Below are 10,124 nucleotides of genomic sequence, written 5' to 3' on the forward strand. Positions count from 1 at the left end.
ATAACAGAGTTGAATAGTTGCATCCACATGGCTTACAAAAGCAAAAGTGTTTACTATCTGGCATTTTACAGGAAAGAAAAAATAACCTGTTGACCCTTGCTCTAGTGGTACAGAACCACAGCACCACTCAGTTGTACAACAAAAGAGAAAAAGGAGCTTTGAAAATCTCCACGCAGAAAAGAATGCTTAATAATAATTTTGCAGTAAGAGGACCATTTCTTGATATATTTTGCATGTGCATGCAAACATTAAAATATACTTGTAAGATACTTTCATACTTGATTCCATCAAGATCAGGTCAGTTTTATCTTCATGTCACAAGTGAAAAAAAAATAAAGCATGTTGCAGGAGATGAAATTGTTTTATTTGGCAGCTGGGATAAAATTGGGGTATTTCTGTAACATTGCATTACTAAGCAAAAACTGGGCCTCCATCTTATTCCTTCTTTGTCATTACACTAGTACTTGATGGTTTCCAATATCAGGCTTTATGTTGTAAAATTCCCAGGCTCAGGCTAGAGACACGATGGTCCTGTTATACAGATAGAGATCATTTCACTTAAATCTTCGTGGTCCCTGTTGTCTAAAACAGTCTTCCCAGGCTCCAGGAATTGTGGAAATGTTGAGAAGGCTGGAGCTTCCTTTTGTAACCTCTCAATTCTCCCTCTTCCTCTGTGTGGACAGTAGCTGTCGGTGTATTCTGTTGCATGCTTTCACATGTAACTCAAAATTTGATTCTTAAAGAACTATGACTTTTGGTCAGTTCACAGGATCCCGAAGGGTATTCAACAAGCCCTAGGCATTGAAATCTATATGCCAAAACGTGAGCAGGCCTAGAACAGAAAATAAAACTCATCACCATCTCCTCTTTAGAAATCCCACTCCTGTTTCAGGCACTGCCGTTCTCTTTAACTAGCAATGACTCCTAGTGGTGCTGTAACCAGGAAAATGTTGTTTATAAGATTATATACACATATGAGAGTCAGCTAATTGAAACCAAGCCATTGGAGAGTAGGTCTTTCTGAAAACCGTGGGGCTAGATAAGGAGTTGGGAAATGACATCAGAAATAGAAAACAATGCTGAACAAGCCCAGCAGTTACCAGAGACACCGGACTTCTGAAAGCAAAGGACTTTGCATGTTTACAGTGGGGTCTCTGAAGCTTTATGGAAGACCAGAATCACCTGGCTGTAACAATCAGAATGCTTAACCTGGCACTCCCTTTCCTATAGATTCTGACTCAGTAGGTCTGATCAGGGCCTAACTGTTTCTAACAAATTCTCAGGCAATGCTGATGTCCCTTGTTCAGTGGCCATGCTTGAGAAACGTGCTGTCGCCAAGAACTGAGATTCTATTCTCAAGTGTCTCCAGCTATAACATGCCAAGGATTCCTCTTGGACTCTGTGAAATAGGGATTCGACTCAGCAGTTCTGAAGGACAGTAGACTGAAACGCTCGCCTTCTCAAACTCATGGGTGTTGTTAATTTGGTAATCTGACCGCAACAGATATGATATTGACATAGCAAAGTAATACAGGCTATTCCCTAGAATGAGATTTTGCAAATGAAATCACCGTTTTGAAGTTTCTATGATTTTAGCATTCTTTACATTTGCATCAAGGTATGTTTTTTTTCTTCTTCTTCTGAATCTATTGCCTTTCTCTCCTTCTAGTCTTCCTTTTCTCTTGTCAACTCAGGTTGGCTCCATCGTCTTCACTTACCAGCAACGAGCTTGTTCTCGGGCTAGGAAGAGTTTAAGATTGTGAACACGAGTTGGAGAACCATGTAATTTGGACAAGCCAAGCTAGAGCTTGGTTTGCCATTCTAACAACATGTAAGACAATGGGCAAAGAGAATCACTTGTGAATACATTACCCCCAGCTTCAAAATGGTGTAGCTGTAATAGATGATCTTTAAGGTTCTTTGAAGCTTTCAAAGATTGCACTGTGTTAAATATAATCAAAAATACACGCAGAAGCAGTAATACACGTGCTGCCACCTTTGGGTAGAAAATAGAACTGTTAGCTGGAACAAATAACAACTTAAAGGATATTTTATTAAAAACTTTGATGGCCTACAGCTCCACCAACAATCTAGTACTTTTTTTATGATTACAATTCATACTGGCTTCCTCTTGGCGTTGCAACTTCAGGTACAAACCCCCAAAAATATATTTTGATGTTATTTACCATTGTATACATTAAAATTTGGCTGGACAATGCCTTATAGACATTTTTTTTCATCTTAGGAAAGTTTCATAGATTCAGAATGTTTAAAGTACACTAATTCATAATAATTTCAACTAAATTACTGCTTAGCAAGTAATTGATCATCTCGAAGAATCCACTTGGGAAAAAAACAGAACAAAAATGTTGGTTTTGGAATAAAACTAACCTGGGCTTGAATTGTTGATCATTCTTGCCTCCTGATTATCCTCTGGTAGCACATTATTTAAATTCTGTGTGTCACATTTTCCTACCCCTGAAACACATTTTAAAAATATATTTCCCTTTGTTGTTGGGACATTAAAAATGTTGTGAGGTCTTTGATAATCTTGTTAACACTTATTCAGTACGCAGGGAGTGTTTCCAAATGGCCACTGCAAGGCAGTGTGTGTGTGGGCTTTGAAGCCAGAAATTTACTTTCTGTCTGTGACTGTTCCACTTGATCAGTTTGCACAGCTCACTGCACCAGTTTCCTCATCTCTAGGAGGAGGATCAAGTCTTTGTGGAGTTATTAAATTCTGTTGCTATGGACTGACTTGTATTCCCAGCCCCATCAAAATTCAAATGCGGATGCTGTAATTCTCAATGTGGCAAATAACTGCACCTGGGGATGCAGTTCAGAGGCAACTAAGGGTAAATGAGATCTTACAGGTGGGGATCTGGTCCAGTAGAATTCATATCCTTTTAAGACCTATTTATTTTCATGTGAAAGGCAGGGTTGTAGAGAAAAGGATATATATATAAATCTTTTTAAAAGAAAGGCAAAATTTGGAATTAAAATTTGGTGAAAGCAATTGTCTCTATGATCTGAGTCAAAATGGGAAAGGCTCATGAAAATTACACTTAATTCTTAACTTTTCAAAAAACATACTATTGGGCCCGGCGCGGTGGCGCAAGTGGTTAAAGGTCCTCGCCTTGCATGCCCGAGATCCCATATGGGCGCCGGTTCTAATCCCGGCAGCCCCGCTTCCCTTCCAGCTCCCTGCCTGTGGCCTGGGAAGGCAGTCGAGGACGGCCCAAAGCTTTGGGAACCTGCACCCGCGTGGGAGACCCGGAAGAGGCTCCTGGCTTCGGATCGGCATAGTATCGGCCCGTTGCGCTCACTTGGGGAGTGAATCATTGGACGGAAGATCTTCCTCTCTGTCTCTCCTCTCTGTATATCCGCCTTTCCAATGAAAAAATAATAAAAATAAATCTTTAAAAAAACATACTGTTTCCCTTTTGGAGTATTGATTTTAAAAAAGGAAAGAAAGCTTACAAAACTTTTAATATTTTTCCCCCACTGATGCACAATTGGGTTGATTTAGCTGAAGCTCTGCCTTCAGCTTTCTGTGTTCAGTGTATAAATCAGTTTAATCAAAATGTCTCAGCTTTTTCAAGAAAAGCTTATTGGCTCAAATGCAGTTGGTGGGTTCCAACCCTCACAGGGTTTTGGCATCTGACACTGGTATAAAAGGTCTCAGCATTGTAAGTGTGGGAAGGGCGGGGGCATCCCAATGACCTCACTCTTTTACCAAATGAATAGGTTTGTCCTAGACAACAGTCGGAAGAGAAGGGCCAGTTGCAGAAAATCAAAAGCCCCATTCCCCATTCATCCAATCACAGGCTTCATGGCGCTGAGAAAATCATCTTGCTTAATGGCAGCATCAGCTGCTCCCACATTATGAAAGATGTATTAACATCTCCCTGAGAGGTATCTGCAAAGACAGAAACATACCCATAATTATAATTATATCTGCAGCAACAGAAAGGAGCATGGATAACTTTCTTCTCCCTTGACACCACTCCGTATCACTGAGATAACAGCAAAACTCAGATAGTGTCTTTACTTCCTGCCAGGATCCTGTTGACAATGTAATTTACTTGGTGCATTTATTTTTTATTAACTCAAATCGGCACAAAACATGAGCAACAATGCTTGTAGTAGCATGTGACCCAAAGAGAGGTAATGATTTACATGTGTCGTAATAATTTCATTCTTGGCTTCGTGGATTGATCTGAGAAGCAAGAAGAGCTTCTGCCCACCGAATCACTCTCCAATGCCAACTAGACCAGGGCAAAGCTGGGTGGTGCCCAAACCGGGGTACCTCCAGTCAAGGCACTCTAACTTTCACTCATGGGTGGTAGCCATTTCTAGGTGCACATTAGCAGGAAGCTGGACTCAGAGCAGAGCTGAAACCCAATGCTGACATTTCACTCTGAGATGTAGGCATCTTAACCACAAAGTCCAATGCTTGCCTCATAGTTGTGGCCTTCAGACTGGCATTGGTTCTAAATTGCCACCCCTTATGCACTGCAACTATTTGCTCCATCTTGAAACCAGCTGGCCGGGAAGGGCTTTCAACAGTCTGATGCCAGCATGTTAGAGAAATACCATTATCTCAATGAACAGTTGGGCAGCTCTAATCAGTCAGTGGCAAGAAGCTTCCTGTAGGCACCATGCTCTATTTGTTTTCCAAGAATAAAGGCATGACTTCCTATTCACAAAGAGGATATGCCCTAGTGAAAGACCTGTTTATCAGCAGAAATCTGGCAAATGATTACAAAAACAATGTAGGCAGTGCAGGGACACATTCTAATGTGAAATGATTGCTATAGTATTAAAAGCATTCATGTGTCTAACCAGTCAACAAGTGCTCATTGGCTCTCTATCTTTTTGGAGCAGGAAAGTAAAGGCTAAAGGAGCGGCTTTGTGAGAACACAGCTTCTTGGGCCTTACCTTCCCCCAGACAGCTCACTTGGACGTGTCCTTTAGGATTACAGGAGAAGACTAAGTTAGCGTTTGTTCAGTATCTCCCCTGAATCTTCTCACTTGTTGCTTGTTCCTGTAATTGCTTCCATTGTCAATAATATCCTTCTTATCAATTTGAGATAAGTGGAGAAATGTTCTCTTTGTAAGGTGCGGAGAAATAGAAAGAGGGAAGGATAGAGATCTTCCTTACATGTGTGTACTGTACGCTCCCCAAATGCCTGCGATAGCTGGGGTTAGGGCTGCCTTTTCACACTCTGGCTTCCATGGACTCAGGGTTCTCGCCTTCCTTTCAATCCCTGTCCCCCACCCCCGATTTCCCCTATATTATTACCATAGTATGGTCCTTCAAAAAGGCCATAAGTTGGCCATTCTGTTATTTAAGTGTATCCTGACAGGTTTCCTACTTTTTCAGGTGATTTTCCCCTGTTATGCATGTTTCCCACTATTGTGATGTCATTCACCACGAACTTCACCTTATCAGCCAAGCTGATTTCAGTGTACTGCCCTTGAACTTCCAGAAATGTGACCTGAATAAATCTCTTTTATTTACAAAACACCTCACTTCAGGTATTGTGTTACAGCAATGGAGAACATCAATACAGTCACTAAACTGTTGCTTTGGTAGAAAAGTACAACATCAAAGGAACAGAGTGTCCTGAAAGACGGAAATCTGGTTACTGCATCTCAAACCTCTTCGCAGTTCTCCCCGGCTACTTTAATGTGCAAACTATAAAAAGTTTTTACGTTATCTCACTAATGTGAGCATGAGCTATAATTGCCAACTGTATATCTCTACTTTTCTCAGTGTGTTTTGTGTTGCTCTAAAAAAACAAAACAAAACAAAAAAACAGAATTGGGTAACTTGATTTGGCTCAGAATTCTAGTAGCTAGAAAATTCACCAGGAGATAGGGCCAGTATCTGATGTAGGGCTCCCTGGATACCTCCCAGCATGGTGGAAACAGATATTTGCAGGAAAAACAAAACAAGCCAACAAAAAATAAAAACAGGCGTGAGTGGTTACATGACTTTATAACCACCAACTCTCATAAGAACTGACTCTTGTGAAGCCACACCTACTTTGCAAGACCAACATTAATCCTTTCCTTAGAGCAGAGACCACATTACCTAGTTTATATTTCACTAGGCCCTACCTCTTTGTTTAAGGGTGGACTATTAAAAATATTTATCTATTTATTTATTTGGCAGGCAGGACTATAGAGAGAGAGAAGGAGAGACACAGGGAGAGCAATTTTTCATTACTCTGCAAGTGGCCACAACAGTCATGACTTGGCCAGGAACCAAGCGCTCCAGGTCTTGTACATGGAGAAGCAGACCATCTGCTGCTTGCCTAGGCTCACAAGTAGGGAGCTGGATTGGAAGTGCAGAACCAGGACTCAGGCTCACACTCATAAGGAATGCCGACACATGTGCCACAGCAACTGTTTAAATCACTGTGCCGCAATGCCAGCGCCCAAGGTTCCTCCTCTTAAAGGCTCCACTTCTTCCACACCTCCACCCTGGTGACTAAGCTTCTAGTGCCTGAACCTATCTAATCCATATCTAATCCTATCTAATCCATATGTCCACCTCAGTTTCATATGTCTAAGACTTTCATAGTTTCCTTTCTTATTGTCTTACTCTGTGAATGTTACCCAGTGGTCAGATCCAGGGGCCTGAAAGTCAACTCAGACTTCTGCTCCCACTAGTCTCTTGGGCTGTTGATTTTAAATTGAGAATGGCTGCACTGGCTCTCTTGGTTCCTCAACCAATGCACGTGTACCAGAATATGATGTCAGCGTCCGCACTCCGCGGTCACAATCGTCTGAGCCAAATTACATACTAGATGCCCTCTCATCTATTGTTTAACCCATCTACTTATATTCTCATTCTCTGGAGAACCCAACACACCATCTTTCCAGACATACCTACTTCACTTTCTTACCTTCTCCACCTCCATGATTCGAAGCACAAGTGTCCTCTTTGATGTAGGCTGATTTAGTGTCATTCCCGAATCTCGCTGTTTTATATTGTTGAGACCCAGGACATTCAATCTTTCTGCTTTAGATATCCTCTGGGCCTTTTGGGTCATTAAAGATTACTTATCCCTTGCGATTCCAATAAGACTTGTCTTTGAGACATCGTTCTGGTCCAATAACATGACAGAGATGCCTCTCCTCTGATCGCTGTGTGCTAAGACTTGTAACCTTGTCTCCATTACCGAATTAAGTAAATGAATGTTTTAATTAACTTGCAATTGCTAGGATCTGGTACAGTGCTTGGAAACAGAGTGAGTCCTTGTTAAATATTTGTATTAAAAATATTAAAAAAGCAAATATGCAGTAATGAAAGTTACTTTAAAATCTAAAGGAAACTTTAGTTGTGTAACTGTTACTAGAGGAAGTCGGATGAAGGGTAGATAGGAACCCCTTGTATTATTTTTATCACTTTTTGTGAGTTTTAAGCAATTCAGTATTAAAAAATTTTTTTTCTAAGTAACTTTATATTCTCTATATAATTTAATTTCATATAAATTATTCAAAAATCGGCATGTTTTTTAAAGAATAAAACCAATTCTAATGTTGGTTACAAAGAACAAACAGTAGCAGCTGATTCAGGCAACCTAGAAGCCGTGTTGATCCGTGTCATATGCCCTTCTCCTCCACCTGCAACTAGAAACACTTCTAATGCTCTTTCCCAGAGATAGCCAATAAATAGGAAAATTTCTGTTATCATCCGAGGACAAGAATCAGATGTAAAAAAATATGTGCACTCTGACAGCAGAACATTGGCATGTTTAATGTAAGCCGTTAATAGCAACACTACCTTGAACACCACCTAGAAGGGCATTATTTGCAGGTTTTCCATTTATCACTCAGATATTCAGCCCCCAGGGCTAACTCATGGTCTCTTGTCAAGCTTTATTCTTGGGTTGTAAGTGGTTTCAATGGAATAGCAGAGGACTTTCACTTTCTTTCCTGCAGGGAGCAGATCAGATTACATTGCTACAGGCTATAGGCTGGAGTTCATCGCCCCTTTCCCTCTCTATTTGAGAGATGGCAAGAGAAAGAAATGGAGCGTAAAACAAAATATGTTCATCCTGAGAGTGGAAAAAACGAGGAGACCTGAAAAATGGCAGCATACTAACATTGTGAGATGTTTTACTGATCTTCATTTGGTTGATTCCCATGAGACCTTCACGCCCCTATCTTTTCTCAGGAGTTCTCCCTAGCATTTATAGTCACATACATGGAAAGCTTGGGTCACCGCTCCTCCTGTGTGCTCCATTAGTAATAGGTATTTTATTCTGTTCTGTTGGTGATCCTCGGTTTTCCTGTTGGTTTTTATTTTCCACTGCACTGAAGTGAACTATATTAGTCGGCAACATACTATCCAGAGTTTTTTTTTTTTTTAACCAATTTAGTGCTTGACCAAAACAAAATCAAAATAAAAATTGCAATATTCTCAGGAGGCTTTGAAAACCTTGCATCATTTTCCAAGAAGAAAACTTACCTGCTGGCACTGTACAATGAATTACCAAAGGATCTATTTTTCTGATGACCTTGGATGCTTGTTAGGCATTTTCCCACCTGTAATAGTTCCACTCCCCAATTCAGAGTAGAAAAGTCTCTGGTACTCTTTGGAATCCATGATTTCCCTAGCCAAGCATCACTTCCATCATTGTTATGTTCTGTATCTCCCTCTTTAAGATAATAACTGCTGTTGAGCTCTGCACCTACACAGAACAGATGTTCTGGTTGGCCTAACGTAAAGAAGCAATCCCCCAGACCAAGACGTATTAATTCATCCGTCAGCTAATCAGCAAATGTTTACTGAAGAGGAAGCATTGAAAATACAGTGGTGAAAATATCAGATGAGACCCTTGCCTGCGTGGAGCTCACATAATTCAAGAAGCACGATTGTACTGCTTGATGACAATCATAAGAAACAACATTATAAGGAATACCCAAGTTAGTAGAAAAAGGATTTCCTGCTTAAAGGAAATAACGGTTTGGTCTCGGCTTTATTGAGCAACTGGCCCAGGGCCAGAGAGAACACTAGGTCTAAGAAGTATTATTGGAAGGAATATGTTGTCATTAGGTCAGTCAAGTACTACTAACTGTGAGTTACAGGGATAAAAAAAGAAAAAAATAGAGAAACTTCTTTGAAATGGCATTGGCAGTCATGGGCTTCTGCCTGTAGGATTTTGACCATAGGTTGCAATGGGATTTCACATAGAGTGGTGTGATTGGGCACGAAAGGAATTTCCCTCCTCCCTTGCTTGTCTCTAAGGAGCAATATGTGTTATTTAATATATGTAATGAAGTAAAAATTTGACTAGTTGAAAGAAGAATAGGGCACATTTGCTTTTCCCTGTCCACTTGATTGAAATAACTCATTGGCAGACAATCCTGTCACAGAACCAAATGTATACGGGTGAGCACTTGTCGTAGTGTCAGGAGATAAAATTACATATTAGTTGTGAAGCCACTCTACCTGCCAGCACAACCTGCGCCATTTGTATGCACCGCCTAATCCATTACATATACACTATTTTTCTTCGAATCAATTCAGTTGTTTACATTAAAAGCCAATTTGATATCACTATGGATGGAAAAACCAATATTGCCATAAATAGTACACAGCCATAAAAAATCAATACAACACATGAAGTAGCCACAGAACATTGTGTGGTGAAGGCTCTGGTGTATTGAGAACTGCTCTCTCTTCTTGAGAGAAGGAAGGGTTCAGAGGTCTTTCAGGACTAGAATAAGTCATCTTCCTCGACTTGCTGAGAAGAAATGCCTTCTTCTGTGATTCACCTTGTTTCTATCTCAGTGCTCAAGATAGAGTAATATCTTGTTATATAAATGGAAGACTTCATATTCTGGGCAGCATTGAACTATATGGCCTCAGGAGTGCTTTCAGCTCTTGAATGGCATGATTTTTAATCAGTGGCTGCGGGAGGGAGGAGCTCTCATGTGTTTGCCCATCCAAGTTAGGCAGTACTTTCTGTTCTACCACTAGCCCACACTCCACCCCCATTTCCTGCCCTTTTTTTTTTTTCTGTCATTTTCCTGTTGAAGGCAGGCCCATGACCTTCATCCTGAGTCTTCCCATTAGTAACCCAGAAAGATAGAGGAAAGAATAG

This window comes from Ochotona curzoniae, unplaced genomic scaffold, assembly GCF_017591425.1.
Source record: "Ochotona curzoniae isolate NIBS_2020 unplaced genomic scaffold, NIBS_Ocur_1.0 contig_50, whole genome shotgun sequence".
Lineage (NCBI taxonomy): Eukaryota > Metazoa > Chordata > Mammalia > Lagomorpha > Ochotonidae > Ochotona > Ochotona curzoniae.